General features: G+C 47.5%; 1 protein-coding gene across 2 annotated transcripts in view; it reads left to right on the top strand.

The window, feature by feature from the left end:
- The first annotated feature begins 711 nt into the window (after positions 1–711).
- The window catches only part of CSRNP2 (cysteine and serine rich nuclear protein 2), a 102713-nt gene continuing 82778 nt past the window's right edge, over positions 712–20646 (top strand). The window contains exon 1 of one of the 2 annotated variants that reach the window (XR_015309912.1): positions 712–1444. The gene's annotated coding sequence lies outside the window, so the exon portion shown is untranslated. Of the gene's footprint in view, positions 1449–20646 lie in introns of both variants that reach the window. The other variant, XM_086965806.1, reaches the window with a different exon arrangement.

Below are 20646 nucleotides of genomic sequence, written 5' to 3'. Positions count from 1 at the left end.
GAATCATCTTCAGAGTTTTCCTGTATATCATAGAGTCAAATCTGGGCCAGTGAGCTTGAAGATGAAAGTTCCAGAGAATGGAGCTTGAGATGTGCTGCTTCAGCATAATGCTGTTCTTTTTAAACGAGTTAGTTCTAGAATCTTGCTGTTCAAGAAATGATTTAAAAAGGAACTTTTCACAAACGTAAACTTCTGCTTTAGCATTTCTCATTACAAAACGTTACTATATTTTATGTTAAGGTTTTACTTGCAAATTTTACACGTTAATAAAACCCCTAAAACATGTAGCCCACATCGGCCTTTTTCATTATACCATTACTGTAATGTTTAAACGATAATTTACAGTTCTTGCATTGCTGTTAATATTTCTTTAATAAATTAGTATTCAAAACGAAAATGTACAATTTTGCCGAAACATGCGTAAGAGTTGAGATTTGCATTTAGCTTCCCTCGGCACTGCACGGGCTTTAATTGAAAAACCTACGGAATCTGCAGCCAAAAATCTTTACGAGCTCAACCCCATGCAATCTGCAGCCAAATAGCACTACGTGCCCGGAATCTATTCTCACTTCCGCCTTTTTGTGAGTCACCCGAGATCCCAGTACCCTCTGCTCCCAGCTGGTGTTTCAAAAGACTACATTTCCCTGCATGCCATTAGCTGCGTGTTACGTCACTATCTGTATAAGAGCTGGCAACGTAAGACTTCAACCCATTGTTGTATTGTGTGGCGAAGTGAAAGGTTCGGGAGGTTTGCAGAGCAAGGAGACCAGCGTTCTGTTCCAAATCATTTTATGTTTATTTTTGTTATTATTTTTCGTAACCATGGGAGTCCCAAATGGAACGCTGGAGTCTGGTGCATTCTGCCAAGCATAACAACAACAAAAAGCAAAATTGCGGAAAATCCTTTTCCCCAGGGATGACACTGACCGAGGAAAAGAAATTGAATTAAAAGCAGTACATAGTGCGTTGTACGAAGTCGGCATCGTCCCCGCTGGGCGTAGAAATCTGGGGAACATAAGGAAAAAGAAAACAAACGATGGTTTTGCACTATCATCCCCTTCCTCCTGAAACGTTTTAGATTGGTATGCCCTGTAATCTTCAGCAAATGATCATTAGTTACATACATGTCTATAGAGTCGCTACAGAGAAAATATGAAATCTCTGGACCATGTCTGCTCGAATACAAATATATGCAACATATGTGTATTTATTTAAATACATGGCGGTGAAAATCTCCCTGCTTGGCGCTTCTAAGCGGACGCTGGGGTATGTTCAAAGTTTCTCCTTGCATCGCCATCTCCCCGGCAGACAACCCCGCAAAGAGGCTGTTTTCTCGGTTCCAGGACTCGCCCATGAAGAGAGCTACCCACCAAGCTCGTGATTGTCAAAGGCAGTCTGCGAAAGCAGCCCCAACTCCGGGGAGAGATCGGCTACAATAAAACAAGTAGGTGCGGGCATTTGATTTTCTGTCTTTTCTGTTTCTGTGCGAAAAGCTGCATTTGAGCGAGGCTTTTAAATCCCTTTTAAATCCCACAGCTTTGTATTCTTTGCACGGCGTTCCTCTGTTCAAGCCGTTGTATCTGCTGGAAGTAATTGGATGGTTTCGTTTTTTATAGGCGCTGTTTTTGTAGAAGTGTGTGTTTGTGGCAAATGCATGAGGTAACAATTGCAGCGAGGTTTACAAAAATAGCCCATTTTCTTTGTTGGTGCAAAGGAGGGGAGGTAGAAAGAATGCAGTGTGTAGTGGGGCACACGCAGGCATTTCCAATGTTCAAAGGCTGATGGAGCCACAGGGGGCTCTGAAAAACGCACAGTTGTGCACGTTGCAGGAAGGGTTGCACCTAGTCATTACACTGTCATTCTCAAAGCATGTGTACCAGGCTGATCAATATGTCTCCGTTTAGACTGTGCTATAACATTGATCAGACAAGGATAATTAACCGTTCCGTGTGCTTGGAGATAAGGACAGGTGCGTTTTTGTTTAAGCTATCTGTGTCATTTGGAGATGAAGTGTGCGTTTTCCTCTCTTGAGTATCAGTAGGATATTGATGGATATTGTCAATTGTGACCCAATCTTTTGCAGATTCCCCAGATGTTTGATTTCAGAGCATTGATCGTTTTTTCTTATGCATGTATGGCATTGATAAGCTACCTATAATTGATTGCTAAAAAGTTATAATGTGTAGGCGATCATTGCACGACTGCACTTATTTTTATGTGATTGAGTATGAATGCACACGTATGCTAGTAGATGTGTGTTACATTACATTTTTATCGTGTTTCATTTGCACAAATATTTCTTGGTTTAAAACCTCGACGTTATTTGAATCCATTGGATAGCAGTAAATCAATTCCCACAAATTCCAGCGAATTGTGAATTTCACCAAATGGGGAGCACATATTTTTTTATATAATACATTTTCTGCATAAATATTTAACAGGTAATGAATACTGTGATCGACTCGTGCTATCTCTGACTTGGGTTCCAATGATCTGAACAAAGCAAGAGCTGTGCACATAATTTTTTTATGCATATATTACTATCCACTGTTATGTTTTATTTCAATGCCTTCTCTCACGAAAGTATGATGTTGAGTCATTGAATGATGTCTGTAGGTTCATGCTTCATATCCCAAAGAAGTACATCTTTAATGGAATTTCTACATTTTTGTAAAACGTTTTTTTGAAGTTATACTCTTTTATTGTTTTTTTGTATGTGATGCATATTGCTTTTTAATGCTTTGTTGATCTCTGTGAATCTCTATAACAATAACACACTGAATTTGAAGGCCTGCCTTGTTTATGATAATGCAAACACAGAGATAATGGACTGAGCACTAAAACATTTCAGACACTCAACCCCAGTCACAGATCTGAGTTTAATCCATCATAATTGTTTAGCTCACTTCACCACCCCAGTTCATACCCAGCCATATGCAAATCAGTCTTGACACTTCCTCATGAGAACATTCTAGCCCGAACTGCCAAGCCAGGTCTTCCCTAGACCCGAAACAAGCATCCCGGGACCGGTTTCGAGGGTAACATCCCTCATCAGCCAGGCTAGTTTGAATCCAGTGGCAAAGTGAGCAAGAGACCCACATCTGGGCATACCCTGCCAATTTAGGGCAAACAATGCAAACACAAGAAGATAATGGACAAAGCACTGAAACTTTTCAGACACTCACCCCCAGTCACTATTAGAGGTGGGTTAAATCCATCATCGTTCTTTAGCTCACTTCACCACCCAAGTTCAGACCCAGCCGTATTGAAATCAGTCTTGACCCTGTTCCTTATGGGAAACGGGGTGGCTTAGTGAGCAGAACGATGATGGATTACACCCAGATCAGTGACTGGGGGTGAGTGTCTGAAAGTTTCAGTGCTCCGTCCATCATCGTTTTGTGTTTGCTTTGTTCATCCTAAAATGGTAGGGTATGCCAAGACATGTGTCTGCTTTTACATGAGTATGTATTTTCAAATACAAGTAGGTGTGGACTTATTTTTCCCCACAAATTTCCTACCCCAAAGGAACATTTCCGTTAAGTTTAAGTAATGGCTAGTAACCATTCAGATTTGCCATTTATTAGTAAGCTCACCACCTAAACCAGAACGCTTCCTAATTCATGGCTCCTCGCATTAAAGATCAAATGTGGCTATGTTTTTGTTCCATTTGTGCTGTTGATGTTAACTGGTAAATTTTAGAAGGTTGCATACTTTAATTAAACTTTACCACTCTGTTCTTTAATACCAATTAATTTTCATAGTTTGAAAATAGAAATTGGATGTCACACTGGGTATCCAAAGCCTGAATGTAATCCGGAGTTACTGCTGGTCAGTGATTCCTGGGAAGATGTTAGAGATCTAGGAATAAAGGAAATTACCTGTTGAAAGTACACATGGAATATACTTTTTTTTCTAGGGTGTGTAAAACCATCTTTTCTTGGAATGAGCCCTCATTCCACCTAGAAAATATTTTTTAAGCAGCGTGAATCTTGAGTTTTCTTACAGAATCCATAAATTCAACATGGCCATCATAATCGAGCAAATTCACTTTTTTGTATTGACATGTAATTTATAATGACGTCACACCAAGATATGGCCATTTTCTAAAAAATGGTGTTACAATACATTTCTGGATCTTAAATATACTTATCCAATGTTTGACTGGTTAATCTTTAGTTGTGTAGATATATAACTCTTGTGGGTTCCAAAATTCTTATTTGATATGTGCAAAGAATAATAGAATAATAAACTTTAATAGGAGATAGAGAAAATGACCTATCTAGGAGGTATCCATTTTACTTATCAGATGGCAGAATCAATCCGTTTATTATCCTTGGTAAACAATAGTTACTGTTTTGAATGAGGAAGACGAGTTGACATACAATTTATTATCATAAACATCTCTCCAAATACTGAATAGATTTAAACTAAACCCCATTAAATCCTATGCTTTGTATTCTCAGCTTCTGTATCATGCACATTCTGCTTTTGTCATGGTTGTGGTGACCATCTAATTGTTCCAGAGGTTGTCATCACATATTGAAGTCTGATTCTACATGTGATGATTTTTTTGCATATGTTTTGTTCTGTTTCCGTCTCCTAGTTTGTTGTCTTATTTATTGAGCTGTTGGTGTATGAATTTGGAGTCTGGTCGAGGGACTGGGAATCATTAGAAAATGGTTATGCATTTCTTAAGTCACTCAGATTCAGTGGATCACTGATCCTAGCTGGACAATTTCATTGTTAGTTTCTGACACGTTTTTTATGGGGACTGAGAATATTTTCCATACCATACATCTTGGATGTGCCCTCAACCCCATGGGATGCAGCTTTGACAACTCTGCATGAAAGAGCCCCCCGTTTCCCACCGCCTGACCTTATTTGTTATTTGCTCCATATCCGTACATTTGTGTGAATGTGTTAAAGGCTCAGAGACTTTATGATAGGTATGAATACATATTTATGTCATTGCTTTAAATGGTACATCAATTTATAATTTCTTTTTGTCTCACCTTGGTGTGATAAAACATACTAATTTTCTTTTTTTTTTTTTTCTGTTGGATGTTAACATGTTTCAAACCGATTAATATACGTAGAAATAATGTGGTGATGCTCAAAACATTTTGTTTTTTACAGGTGAAAAATTTTGTAAATTGGTCAGCAACCAACGGACTTTTGACAATCAATCTCACACTACCAATTTGGGCAATGAATAGTGGAACAAATTACTGGCACTCAAAAAGAAAATCCAAAAACTAGAATCCCATGGGGAATTAAGTTTCCAGTATTTGAGAGCTGGCACTATACCGCAAGGACTAGGTGTAAAGAATATACCTGGCCATTTTGTACAAATCAGGCAGTTTCTAGAAAAATGGTCCCTTATTAGTAATCGTTGCTCCATAGATTGGATGCTGCTCATAGTGGAGGCAACACAAGAAATGGTATTGACACTGACCAGCAAAATGCTAGGAATGGAAGAAAAAAATTGAACGCAGTAGAAGAGGATAAAAAGAATCTAGAGACGATAGAAAGCAAACTTATCTCCTTTAATCAATGATCAAAAAGAGGACAGATACATTTTTAAAAATCTCGGCGAATGAGGTACCAGCCCAGACATACAGGGAATTTAATTATTTCCTCACAGTTGCGAACCCCTGGACGGCAAGTGTCTACGGAGTGCCTAAGATCAAAAAGACCCTCCTTTACACCCCATTGTGGCCACCATAGGTTCCATAACTGAACCTCTTTCCAAATATAAGGATTTGTTCCTACGTACGGTGGTACCTCGAATCAAATCATACGTTAATCACACCAGGCATATGATTACAGTAGTGGAAGGTCTGAGGTACAATGAATACACACAAATCTTAGTGACCTTAGACATAGAAGCACTCTATAGTAATATACCACAGGCAGCAGCAACAGAGACGGTAGACTCATTTAGACAGAAACAACTTAGGAAAGCCCTCAGGACATTTATCCTTGAATTCCTTAAAATTGTGCTTAGTGAAAACACCTTTGCATTTGGAGGTGAGCTTTTCCTGCAGAAGAAAGGAGTTAGCATGGGAGCCTCATGCGCACAGAGCATAGCTAATATATACATGGGCAACTTTGAAGGCCGATTCATTCACAATTAAGGTGCCCCCTTTTCAAAAACAGTTTTAGCGTGGTCTTGGTATATAGACAATATATTTTTACACTACCATTAACCCATGTGAAGACTGGCTCCTTCATTTTCGATCCTATCCTTAGAGGCAAGGGCATGCGCCTGGGGTGTCTGCTCTCCCCACTACTCTTCTCCTTGGTGGTGGAACCGCTGGCGGCTCACCGGCGCACGCAGGGCGTTGTGTGGGGTATACCCCTCAGAGATGGTGTTCATTCAATCTCCCTCTATGCCGATGATCTTCTTATTTAGTTGAGGGATATTTCTTCTATCCCCAATGGTATTACTCGCACTCTGCCACTTTGCCTAACTCTCAGGCCTAAAAGACAACTGGACCAAATCCTACCTTTTCCCACTTGCTCCGATCACTCTCAGCCCATACATCGATCTGCTTGCTACCCCATCGCTGGGCAATCCAATACATTCCAATATTTTGGTATCCAAATTTATCATTCCCCTGTAGATCTCCTTGACTTTAATCTGACGCATTCTGTTGCTTCGATGCGTGCCCAGATGAACTTCTGGAGGACCTAGCCTTTGTCCGTCATTATTTTGTCAACCTTCCTTTGCATACAAGTGCTTCTTTCTTCCGCTTCTTTGAGGGAGAGGTCAGAACCTTCATTTGGAACACTTTCAATTGTTCAGAACCTGCATTTGGAACACTTTCATGTGCAGAGTAGCGCCTCTTAAGCTTTGCCAACATACAGTCTGTGGGGGTTTGGCAGTCCCCAACTTTGAACAATATTATTTGGTGTCCCAACTTCAATGAGTGGCTCGCTACTTTGCAATTAGTGGACACTGCCCCATTGTTATTGGCCTGGACCTCGATCAGAGTCTTTTCACCCCTGTGTCCAACCGCTACTTCTCAGGCCGGCACTTTTATTGGTGACGCATCGCTGCTTCAGATGAAGCCTCTACCTCACGTGACAGAGTACATCATACACACCAGCTTTGGCATGCTGCGTGGGTAGTGCTACACCACCTCAATGGAAATGACCACTTGGACTGTGGCGGGAGTCCAGACAGTGGTTGATCTCTATAGAGATGGTAAGCTTTTTCCTATGAGTCACTGGTGGAGGACGGGCTTCCTTCTGGTCAGTTCCTTCTACACATGTCACTAATGGGGGCAAAGATGGGGGGTTACATGACCTGAGAGCCCTCTACGCATTTAATTAATTAATTAATTTATATATATATATATATATATATATATATATATATATATTTTTTTTTTTAATTTGCTGCATGCTTTTCCCATCCTGAGGCGGAAGCCGGGAGATAGCTATTTTAATTTGTTAGTTTGTTTTGCTGCACTTTAAGGAAACGTGTTTTTATCATTATCACTAGCTTGACTACAAAGCTTTTAAAATTATAGGAACATTCAGCGCGATTTCTACCGCCTTAATCGAAAAGTGGTCTATCCCTCCCTACCCTCTGCTCGATTAAAAAGCGGCACCGTAGCTATCACGGAACCTCCCCCGTCACTCGGACCAACTCCAGCCGACTCGAGCGCTGAGACAGCTGAGTCCCGGGCGGGTAAAACAACTGTAGCAGCCATTTTAGTTGGGGGCAGCATTTGTACGCTCTTCATTGGCCAGCATAAAAGGGAGAGGCATGCCTCGGCGCAGGTCCGACGCGTCCGCTGCGCCAGAGTCGCGCCAGAGTCAGGCCCGTCCACGCCAGGACGGGCCTAGGGGCCACCGACTCTGTTCCAGCCGCAACTACCCCTGCTTACCACGGTATGACTAACACCTATACTGGGGAGGAGTTAAAACGCCTCAGACACCCTCCTTTTGCACAATGCAATTTATGCTTACTGCCAATCCATAATTTCTACTGCACTCATTGCGGTTTTTCTATGGGCTGGATGTCTATGTGCAACCAAATGAAATTCTTTTCTAAACTGGGTAAACCTAGGGGTAGAACAAGAGGTTCTAAAATCCCTCCTTCTTGTATTCAACTACAGTTCTGGAGTATAAATTGTAGATCGCTTCCGAAACACAAGAACAACATATACGACTTTCTAACTGATGAAAAACCTGATGCTGTGTTCCTTACTGAGACTTGGCTTCATGAGAGCTCGGGGCCTGACATTTCTGTGGCGACTCCCGATGGCTATGTAATGGTCAGGAAAGACAGAGACATGGGTAAAGGAGGAGGTATCGCAATAATTTTTAAATCTAATTATACATGTACTTTCGATGCCTTCCCCTTGCCCGGTTGTGAAGCTGGACATTTCAAACTTGCAATCAGCCCCCAGTTTACTCTCTCAGGGCTTTTGATTCACCGTCCCCCTGGAAACTCGAATGCCTGGACGACATCTTTCACAGACACCATTGCCCCTTTATCCCTGAAGGCGGCCAATTTCACCATCCTTGGTGATCTAAACCTACATCTAGATGATGGCCAATGCAATGCTAGCAAATCATTTCTATCCGAGCTAGAAGCTCTAAACATCTTGTTACGCAATTCAGGGCCAACACACTCCGCAGGACACTTACTGGACCCTGTCCTTTCCAACCTTTCATTCGAATGCGCCTCTTCTGCGCGTCCCCTGGATTGGTCGGATCACTATGCCGTGCACTTTGCCTTGTCTCGAGTCATAACTTTGACTAGTGATAATGGAAGTCAGGATGTGCTTATACGTCGATGGAGCAAGCTTGATATAACTGATTTTAATATGAACTTGATGAACACTCTTCCTAACACAGATACATCCACATCCATGTTAAATACTAATGTATCCAAATGGCTGAGTAATACCATCGACAAACTTCTTCCTTTGACATCCAAGAACCCTACCTCCCACCGACCTCCTGCACCCTTGTTTTCTGAAGACCTAAAGCGCATGAGATCTAACTGCAAGGCCTTCGAAAGGAAATGGAGACGTTCTTACTCCGCCTCCCATAAAGTGGCCTATAAGGAAGTCCTTAAGAACTACCACCATCAATGTAAAATAGCCAGAGCTACCTATGTTGCTAACACGGTTACCAACGCCCAAAACTGTCCTCGCACACTCTTTTCCATTGTGAAAAAATTAACAGGAGCGGACTTAACACCGGCTCCCCCTGCCCTTGATGCGACTCAATGCAATTCTATAGCTGATTTCTTCATATCCAAAATAGAAAGTATCTACGATTCATTAAGTCCCCCTACATCTGATGATACATCAATACTTTAATTAGCACTGGCTCCTGAACATCTGCCTTCTGCAATGGCCAAACTAACAAATTGGTTACCCTTTGATGATGTTTCATTCTCCTCTTGCCTGAATAGCGTTAAATCAAGGGATTTTTCCACTCCCAGATTCAGGCTAGCAAAAATGGGAGGCCGTTCCTTTGCCTATCTGGGTCCGAAATTGTGGAACACTCTCCCCGTGACCCTGAAAACCGAAACCAACCTCTTCCGTTTCTGCAAGGAACTGAAAACTTGGCTCTTTCAACAGTAAATAGAAGCTTTCCATCAGTAAGATCAGCATGCTAACTCCTCCTTCTTTTCTGTCCCTTAGCGCCGGGAAACCCACTGCGGGTAGCTGCACGCTCAATAAGTTTAAATAAATAAAATAAAATCCTTGGCTATACAATGATAACTTCTCACACAACATCCAGATGAGGATGGATGGAGGCCATCCAAGATATGTAGCATGCTATGATCATGGTTATTAGCCATGTCTTTTTTCTGCTGCAGTCAGGAGTATAGGGTAGACAAAAGCATGACAGACTTTGTTATGAGGGAATCCTATGTCACCAGATATATACACAATGCTGATTGGTATGCGTTCTTTGCAGAGAACCGCAGCGTCCTTTTCTATCAATTTCCAAATAGGACTTTGGCCATTCATCTGTGAAGAGGCCTAACATCAGCTTTGCCCAGACGGCACTAAAGGCAGAGTATGGCTCATTGTCATGCCCTGGGCTTAGTGCATCCTGACCACAGTGCGTAACCTTCGTTCTTGCTATATGACTGCACCACTGCCTCCACTTTGCACAGAGCACAATTGCCAGTCGGCAGTATACACAGGTCATAGTCTATGGCTATGCCCAATGAGCAATGCTCCTGTATTCTATACTCATTGAACATGTGCTGGGGTCAGCGCACACAGGACTTTGACTATCCATGCCGCACGAACAACATTTGCACCACCCACGTCGCCCCCAAACCCGAACACTGTGAATGGTCTGTGTGGTAGTGCCTACTCACAAATACCCCATGCAATTTCTGTTATTCAAAGTGATGAAGTTTTAAGGTAGGACCTGTCATTTATCGCTCCCCGATTACTGCTTCAGGAAGGTGATACCAGTCGGGCAGAAAAATCTCTTTGTTGTGCCCATTTTTGGGATACTCTGCTTGAAGCCAGTGCTATTGGTGCTGGCTTCCCACAAAGGCTGTGACTGGAGAGCAGCTTGAAAATGACATTTGAAAGAGAAACCGCTCAAACAGGTTCTAAAACCTTAAACAGTGGAAGATGTGTATAAAAGTGTGATCCAAACCATTCCACTTAGTTCTAATTCCAATTTCTCCACAACCAAAGAAGGCGGTGTTCTGCAGAGTACTCGAAGAACTGCTTCGTAAGCAGAGCTGGTGTCTGCATCACAGGCAGTCTCTTGGAAGTGATAGGCTATCACCTGAATTCTGCACTTTCTGCGTGAGGAGCTGCCTAGATCCAAGACACCTGCTTGCTTGCTGAGACAGGGAGAGTGTTCCTTGGCCCTGTAGGAAGAGAAACTGTCCAAGAGGAGAAAGTCTCGCAAGTTACCGTCATGAAGAAAAGCCAGAGAGCAAGAGACTGCAGGAGAGAAGCCAAGAGAGATCCATGTGTGAAAAAGCTTTCTCAGTTTTCCCTAAATGGTTCTCAGTGTTAACCATATCATGTTGTCTACTGAAAGCAAATGTCATGCTATGTCAACAGCCGTCCATGTCAGAGCCTGTGCGCTCCGCAAATGCTGAGTGTGCACCCTGATCAGCGAGAAAGCCACAACTGTCGGCCTCTCATCCCGTCTGCACACTCCCAGTGAGACCACAACTACAGAAGAGGATGCTGCATTAGATCTCCCGAAGTCTTTAATTTTCAGTGAGGTCCTGACTGCAGCCCTGATCACTCCAAAGCTGGCACCACAGGAGTGAGACTGCTGCACATGTCCATCGAACATCGAAATAACTCAAATTCCAAAAACTGGAACTGGAAGGGCCCTGCACCCTGACACACACACACACTGCCTTTCCAGGCTGAGTGTCCTGGTGCAGAACTAAACAGTCGACATGGCACACATCCCCGTGTGCCATGCCCACAACCCCACTGCCCTGGCATACATCAGTCACCCCTCTAGCTGGGTGCCCTATGACAGTGGTGTGGGCACAGGTGCATGAGCCATGTGCCCCTGCAGTACCCAGGGCCATTCCTGGACACTAAGTGCACTAAGTGCACTAAGTGCAGTGATGTCATTAAGAGTATATGGTGCTGGGAGGTTGTCATTACGAACTCCACAGCACCATAATGGCTACACTGAAGACTGACAAGTTTGATATCAAACTTCTCAGCACATTTGGCGTGGCCAACAGCATGGCCGGGTAGGATGTACCTCAGAGAAGCTCCTGATGAGCTGCTGCAAATCCGACTTACTTTACATCACAATGTTCCCAAATACGGCAACTACGAGACCGGATCGAACACTGAGCCTGCGGAGGTAGAGGACTCGCCGAATCTTGCCGTCCAGCTGAAGAAATTCGCCTTAGAAGAACGGACCACGCGGGACCCCTTCACCAAGATGGCGGCTGGACGCGTCCTGTTGGACCGGGAGTAGCACTGCCCCGCTATCGGACACTGCAACGGGCGGTGATCTCACCTATCCAAAGCACGCAAAGAGACCAACATCGGCCGTGGTAAAGACCCCCCCCCCCAGTGGAGTGTCCCCATGAGAGCGGGAATCGACCTGCGACACCGGGCTCCGAGGAGCCCAGGGCCTGAGCCCTGCGCTTGGACGAGGAGGAGGCGCAGGGTCACCCCCGCTGTGTACCCTGTCGGGGCTCGCGGGCGGAGAGGCGGGGACGCCTGGTGGAGACTGTTGGTGGGTCTGCTCCGACTGAATGTGAGGAGCTCTCCGAGGCACTGGGAGCTGCGGCTGCGGGAGGTGGCGCGGGCCTGAGTGGGGCTCGTGGAGGGGCCGCGCCTCCGAGGACTGAGGAGAACAGCAACGGCAGGACTGGGAAAGGCAGAGCATCTGCGACCTGCGGAGCGCGGGCGGCAATTGGCGCCTCCACCCAGACTGCACTCCATATCTTGCCCCCTAAACACAGCCACTGGGACCCTCCATCTGAGACCGTAGGAGGCAATCTAGACAGTTGGGTAGAAGACACACGGGTGGCTGCGACCTCCCGCGCTCATTTTCAACTCATGTAATTGCAAGGGCCATCGTGCAACGGGGACTGCGGCTCCTGGGCCCTCTCTTCCTCGGCCCCCCGGCAAGCCACGCAGGCCCTCAGGAGAGGGATAGAACATAAGGGGCGCGCCACAGGACATATTAAGTGGGGCCTGACCCACGTAGCGGCACAGACTACATAGGACCCCCCACGAGGGGGGAGAAACATTGATCCCACGGAACACAGCCCACAAGAGCTACAAGAATAAGTGAGCTCAGTAGACTTCCCACGCTTTATGGTGACCCTGATACCTGCTGGAGGCAGTGAAGCACAACTATAGGAAGGCCAGCAAACCCCAAGTCTACTGCACCAGTTGGGAGCCCACTCTCAGTTGCGGGACCTGGCGAGTAGTGTTCTCCTATCACAGACAGCGGCCTATACAGATGTGATTCACGACCACCGTCGCGGTTTCCCCTTCACTTTGCTTCCTTCCCCCGCGGGAGCCCAACAGACAAGGAGGGACAAGAAAGAGACTCCTACAGTAAGACGTGATAGTACAGGGAGACAAGATGGGGAAAAGGGATCTGGTGGCTAAAACTGCTAGACAGGAAACAATGGACAACTATGCCACGGCCCGTCCACAGAAGGAAATGATCCCGGTAGCGTCCGGTACACGCGCTGACACCGCCATGCTCTTGGAGGCGATCCAAGCGTCCAGGACGGACATACAGGACTCAGAGTGGGGCTGGAAGGCAAAATTGGCAAGGTGGCCTCGGAGGTCCTACTACTGCGCCAGGATTTTCGGAACCTGAAAGAGAGGGTGACGACGGCGGAGAAACGGATTGGCGAGGCAGAGGACTCCCTCACCACCCTCCAAAAAGACATGGCGGAACTCCAAGCATCACACAGGCAACTGCTGCGGAGGGTGGACGACGCGGAAAACAGGGCGAGACGCAGCAACCTGCGCTTCGTAGGTTTTAGAGAAGGCATTGAGGGGACGAATGTGGCTGCCTACCTACACTCATGGCTAACAACAACTTTCCCGCAGGCTCCATTCTCGAACTGTTTTGTCATCGAAACAGCACATAGGGCACTGCTGGCGAAGCTGCCGGAGGGAGCGAGGCCACGTTCGATCATCGCACGGTTTCTCAATTTCGCGGACAGAGATCTCTTACTAAGAGAAACTAGAAAGAAGGGTGAAATACGACAAGACAACACGAACATTATGATCTTTCCGGACCACAGTCAGGAGGTACAGAAACAAAGACGCTCCTATGACTCAGTGAAAGCAAAATTGCGAGATCTACACATGTCATACATGCTGCTCTTCCCGGCGAAATTGAAAGTATTTTTCGAGGGCAGGTCACACTTTTTTAACCGACCGGAAGAGGCCTGGCAGTGGCTAGAGGAACGTCCGATGATACGGCAGGCGGAGGAGGAAGGCCACAGAATAAGGTCCGAGATAGCGACCGCCAATCTGCGGATGAGCCCTCCTAAGGCCCAAAGAGTCCAGAAACCGCGGACCATAAGACTCTCTCAGACGACTCCATATCCTGGTCCCAACACGACGGGACGAAGGAGATAAAATCCAGTAACGCCAGCAGAGAAACAAGCGACGTCGGAATCCAGGTTCAGCTGCCTGGTAAATCATACTGGCTCGGAAGAGGACGACACAGGTGGCCGAACATCAGAGGGGGAAGAAGTAGTGGAACAATCCTTACATCCTCTAGTCACCGCAATCCATGAGCTGGAACAGGAAGCGACCGGCCCACCAGATTTTTTTCTATTTCTGGATTTGGTGAAGCGCAGCAGCTGCCCCAGCAATGGGGTGTCCCGGCGCTAAGAAACAGGCACACAGACTGAGGATAGAGGGGGAGGGGGGGAAGGGGAATCTAGGGAGCGGGGAAGAGGTGAGTCTTATGATGATCCGGACACTGAGACACAGGACTCCCATTCCTGATGAAGGACAGAACTGATATCCGGAATAGCAGCTCATCGCTACAGGGGCACGCAAGTTACAAGCACACACCTCATTTCCTTATTGACTATTGTTTAATTGCATGATATGCATATTGTTTTTCTAGGTTGACCGAGCAGGGAAGGGAAGCGGCAGCCCAGTGGTTGCACAAATTCTTCCTTTAGCTTAAGTGGGGGGGGACACAGGGGAGGGCGACAGGCCTATTCCACCAACAGTCTTGTTTCTGTGGAAGTTGAGACTGACGTGGGGGAGGTGGGGTGGGGGGGGGGGAAGTTATTGACGTTTCCAATTAATTAGGGGGATGGGACGGGCACCACGTTGGGGGCTGAACAGGGAAGAGGGAGGGGGGGGGGAGTTGGAATTGAAAGTGGGGGACAATCATGTTACAGTGGCTGCGCACTCCTGCACTCCAGGAGACACCTTCACACACAGATGACCGACTACACTATGAGACACACATTACAAGATTGCGGGTGAGCAGGTGAGACAGACCCGAGACCGATGGGGATACAGCGTCCTGACGTGGAATGTTAATGGGCTTGGCAGTAAGATAAAGAGGGGATTAGTGAATTCATACACTAAAAGACTGCACCCTGGCATAATATTATTGCAGGAAACCCATCTTAAAGGTACTAACTGTGCCTTTTTGCCCAGGGGACAATACAAGGTCTTGGCACACTCAGGATACATCACGGACTCGAGAGGGGTGGCAATTCTAATTAAAAAGACTAAGCCGTTCATCATAACCCAAACATGGACAGATCCGCAAGGGACATACGTAGGAGTTAAGGGGACTTGGAACAGACACATGTACACGATACTATGCTCCTCCAAAACTGCAGGCCACCACGTTCAAGAAAGTGGCGGAGATACTCTTAGACACAGCTGACACCACACAGATCCTTGGGGGAGACTTTAACGATGTTATGGATATAGGACTAGACCGGATGGGGATGACGTTCAGGGATCGGACTCGGACCCCTCTGTCCGTAATGTTGGACAATGTGGAGCTCACAGATGTCTGGAGATGGCTTCATCAAGATCAGAGGCCTTACTCCTTTTTCTCCGGGGCGCACAAAGTATATTCAAGACTGGACTATGTGTTTGTCTCGGCAACACCTGACAGGAGATGACACGGCGGAATATCAGGAGTGGGGGATTTCCGATCACTCCCCATTGTTAGCAAAGGTAGGAATGGGGAGACATACGAAGGGAGGATCCTGGAGACTGACGGCATGGGATCTACAGAATACAAATGTCCTCAGGGTCCTAAGAGCCAACATAAAGGTCTATATTGCCGAGAATGAGGGGACGGTCCCCTCCGGGGTGACGTTCTGGGAGGCACTAAAGACGGTGATGCGAGACCGGGTGCAATGCAGGCTGGCAGAGGACAGAAGGAAGCTCCACGCTGAAACGGTTGCATTGGAGGCAGCTATTCTAGACTTGGAAAGGGACTATCGGACATCAAAAGAGGATAGAATACTTAGGAAGCTAACGGACCAGCAGAAGCAATACAGAGAGCTGGTGACGGGGGAGGCCAGAACCCAGGCCCTGGCCACCCTACACCGCCTCTATGATGTAGGGGATAAATCAGGCAAACTGTTAGCGTGGCTTAGTAAGAAGGAACGCGCAGCCAGATGGGTGGAGCAAATCAGGGACTCGGAGGAATTGCTAGTTGGATCTGATACTCAGATCGCGGAAATATTTCCTGATCACTACGAATGTTTCTACAGGGCCAGAGACCTGGGGACAACCGAGGAGGCCTTACACTACTTAGAGCGAATACACCTACCTGCCCTGACCCCTGAGGCTCAGCAAGCCTTGGAGTCTGACATCACCATAGAGGACATATCGGGAGCCATAGCCAGACTGCGACCGGGTAAAACACCGGGCCCGAATGGGTTCCCCGCAGAATTTTTTAAGCGCACAGCGGATCTGCTGACGCGCCATCTTAAGGGACTTTTCGATGGGGCTTAACAAGATGGGAGACTCCCCCAGACCTGTGCTTGGCAACGATAATCCCAATACATAAAGAAGGGAAGCCGCAGGTAGACTGCGCTTCATACCGTCCCATCTCCCTCCTGAACATGGAGGCGAAACTTCTGGCAACGATCCTGGCGTTGCGGCTACGCACGGTGATATCAGACCTTGTATACCTAGACCAAACGGGTTTCCTTCCTGAGAGAGCCACCAGGTTAAATCTCTGTCGCACCCACAACTGGCCACAGGAAGTACAAGGGAGGGAGAACCCGCACTGGTTCCTATCCCTGGACGGCGAGAAGGCCTTTGACGCTGTCCATTGGCCGGTCCTTGAGGGCGTCTTGCAAAAATTTGGGTTCGGCCCCAAATACCGACAATAGGTTTGACTGCTGTACACTGAAACTAGTGCCAGAGTAAGAGTAAACAGGGTAACCTCACGGGAGTTCCCGATTCGAAGGGGGACCCGACAGGGATGCCCATTATCTCCCCTTCTCTTTGCGCTTACAATAGAAGCGCTCGCCGCTAAGATCCGACAGAATATAGCCATTAAGGGATTCAAAAGAGGTGAGAGGGACTAGGAAGAAAAAAAAATATCGCTCTACGCGGAAGATAGCCTCTTGTATATCACTCGCCCAGAGACGACAATACCGGAAATGTTCCGGGAACTGGAACAGTACGGGCAGCACGCGGGCTACCAGATTAACTGGCACAAATCGATTCTTTACGACCCTAAGGGACAGGGAACCTGGTCGGACCTCCCGGAATGATTGCTGACGACGGTAGAGGGCTTCAAATACCTCGGGGTGTATGTCACCCTGGACAGACAGCTGTCGTACCGACAGAACCTGCACCGAATTCTAGAGAATTTCACAACGGATGCGGTCCGATGGAGGCAGCTCCTCCTCACGCTCTTAGGGCGGGCCACGTTGTTCAAGATGATCACACTGCCCAAGTTCCTGTACGCCCTACAGAACGAGTATTACCCACTTCCCTCAAAGGTGTTCCAGACAATACATGCCGAGCTGAGGTCCTTCCTCTGGCTGGGTAAACAACCCAGAGTGTCGCTGAATACCCTTCAGAGACATCAGTACAGCGGTGGGATTTCACTCCCGAATCTAGAAGCATACTACTGGGCGGAGCACTTAGTTCCGATTTAATGATTGGATACACGCGCAGGTAGATAATCCAACTTACGCCCTTGAAAGACACAGGATGTCCCACAGGCCGTTGATGTACTATCTATACGGGGGCGCCAGACGGGGCAGATACTCCCGACTACAGGAATCACTTTGCAACTCTGGAATAAAGCTATGAAACGCACTGGGTGGGGGATGAAACCCACAAGACAGACGCCGATATGGCATTTTACATGGCTAACAGAATTAAACAAATAATAGGGCTTCCAGAGGTGGGTCGATCTGGGTATCTCCACCTTGGGGGACATAGTGTCCAGGGGATCGCTAAAACCATTTACGGCTCTGGGCTCGGACTTTGGACTGCATCGTACACAGTTCTTTAAATACGCGCAGCTACAACCTGCTTGGCGAGCCCAAGATATCCAAGCGGACGAACTGCCGGAGTACGCACCTCTAGAGGGACGCCTCCTACAGGAGCGCATACCGGAAAAGGCAGTCTCACTTACCTACAAAACACTGACAAATAACATGCTGGGCGACCTAGCTAAGCTCAGACAGACGTGGGAGACCGCTTTGGGAGACATGGAGGATATCGACTGGGACATTGTACTGATGCATCCCAGAGAGGTGGCAATTAAATCCCGACTGCGCCTCATCCAGTTTAATGTACTCCACAGAACCTACTATGACAGAGTACGGCTCCACAAAATGGGGAGGACGGAGAACACGACGTGCCTCAAATCCAGGGACATGGAGGGAGACTTCTATCACACCGTATGGTCATGTAGAAAGATACAGGAGTACTGGGGTAAAGTCTTTGAGGAGTTGAGTGAGGTGCTGGAAATCCAACTCCAACCGGAACCTAGGTTGGCCCTCCTGGGCATGACCAATGATGTGGACCTAACGCGCCCCTTACTGACCTTTCTGGTACTGGCGCTAGTGGTGGCCAAAAGAGACATAGCCAAGTATTGGGGAGCGTCACAACCGCCAAGACTGGATGAATGGAGGACAGGTCTAGACCTCTATATGGCTGCTGAGAGGGTCACTTACAAAGCAAGGGGATGCCCGAAGAAGTTCCGTAAGGTCTGGGGAAAATGGCGACACTATCATGGTTTGGACGGGGGGCTATGAGTGGGGCTTAAAAAGTGGCATAAACGGCCCTATGAATACACCGCGGGAACTCAGCTGTCCCAAACATATAGATAACCACAATACGGCACTTTGGACATGGGGCAAGATCGGAATTAAATATTTAACGAAGGTACTGTGGGGAGGGTGGAGGGTGAGAGAAACTGAGATGTGTACTGCTGATTACATGATTGTACTGTTAAGTTATGATAAAATGCAAATAAAAACGTTAAAAAAAAAAAAAACTTCTCAGCGCATTAAACCCACACTGATGCCAGTGTGGGATTTAATGTAAAATGCTTTACAGAGGGCATCTTAGAGATGCCCTCTGAAACCTAACCTACAATCTACGTCTGGTCTGAGAGGCTGCCTATGCCACAAAGCAGACATGTTGCTGGACCCCTGGGTGGAGAGCCCCCCCGCTCTCCTGGGCCTGCAACAATGCACATCCTGGGCGATGTGCTAGGTCTCCTCCCCCAGGATGGGCAGGGGGGAAGCTTCAAAGGCATATGCCGCCTTTGTGAGCATCTCCAGGCCACTTGCTGTACTCCGCAACTGGCCCCCACCAGTTCTGACCCCCACTCTGGCGTGAAGACTGGCGGGAAACCCTACGTCAGGAAAGGGGGTGTGCCAGCCTGTGCCAACTCCACCCCTCAGGTGGAGGAGGCGAGGTGAAGCACAACTACGGGCTACCGCCATCTTGAGGATGGGGAGCCCTACCCCCTCACAGCTAGGCTCCTGCCCCCCTCCCACAGGAGAGGAGCAGGTTAGGGGGTGTACCCACCCCAGGACTAGGACCTATTGGTCCCTGCCTTCACCCTACCTGTAACGCCCCTAAATTTAGTATTTAGGGGAACCCTGAACCTTCCTTCCTCAGATCCCGATACGAAAACAAGAAAGAAGATCAAGAAGAGGACCCGCTGTGCAGCTGCTAACAAAAGGACAACACCAATTGACTTGGCCCCAGCCCTACAGGCCTGTCGATCCTTGAACCTGCTCCTGCTAAATCCCAGCGACTCCTGTGAGCAACAACCTTGAAGACACCAGAGGAACTGCCTGTCTTGAACCTCTGAAAGACTGGGACTCCCACAAGCAGTGGTTCTGCTCCAACAGCAATACCCCTGGTGCCAGCCAGGAACCGCGAATACAGCCCACTCTGCACCCTCCAAGCCTGGCCTGTGCCTGAGTGACCCAAGACCACGAGGACCTCCCCCTGGCGACTGGGACCCAAAGTCCAGTGCCCAAAGAACCTCCTCGATGAACCAGATGACGCCTGCAGCCTCACAACCAGGGACCCCTCCAACCGCGACCAGCTGAAGGTAAGATTTCCTGACTTCAAAAGACACCCCTGCACCCAGCGCCCCACGGCCCCCTGTGACCAACTCCTGGGTGCCTACCTATCCTCCAAGACCCCAAATTACCTCTCAAAGTGCTGGTCGCTCCTGAAGAATCTCCGTCCCCGAGCCTGCAGCCTTTTTCCACTTTCCAAGATCTCCATTGATTAACATTGAGCGCCCGATGGCTCAAAAGCACCCTGCACCCAGCCGCCCGAATGCCCCTGGCAATGCAACCTTTGCCCTATTATACTTCCCCATTTTCCCTGAGCAAGTGACCAGGAGCCCAGCTTCCACAGCCGCATGGCCTGCTAGCCAGCAGCCACCGACCAAAGGCCCCCTGCCTCTCATTGGATAACATTGGGCCTAACTACCTCTGCACCTGGCTGCCCCTGTGCCGCTGAGGGTGTACCAACTGTACCTACCTGACCCTGGGAGACCCCTGAGTCTATGCCTAGAACCTTAACACTGCCAGTCGAGTACTTACCTAAAAGCTGATAACTCACTTTTCTTCCATAGGCTAATATTGACTGTTTTTCACCTAGTAATTCTTTTAAGTGTGGAGTTTTG

This window comes from Lissotriton vulgaris, chromosome 1_1 (assembly GCF_964263255.1).
Source record: "Lissotriton vulgaris chromosome 1_1, aLisVul1.2, whole genome shotgun sequence".
In the NCBI taxonomy this organism is placed as follows: domain Eukaryota; kingdom Metazoa; phylum Chordata; class Amphibia; order Caudata; family Salamandridae; genus Lissotriton; species Lissotriton vulgaris.
Note: the sequence above shows the minus strand (reverse complement) of the source record. Positions and strands in the feature narration are given on the sequence as shown.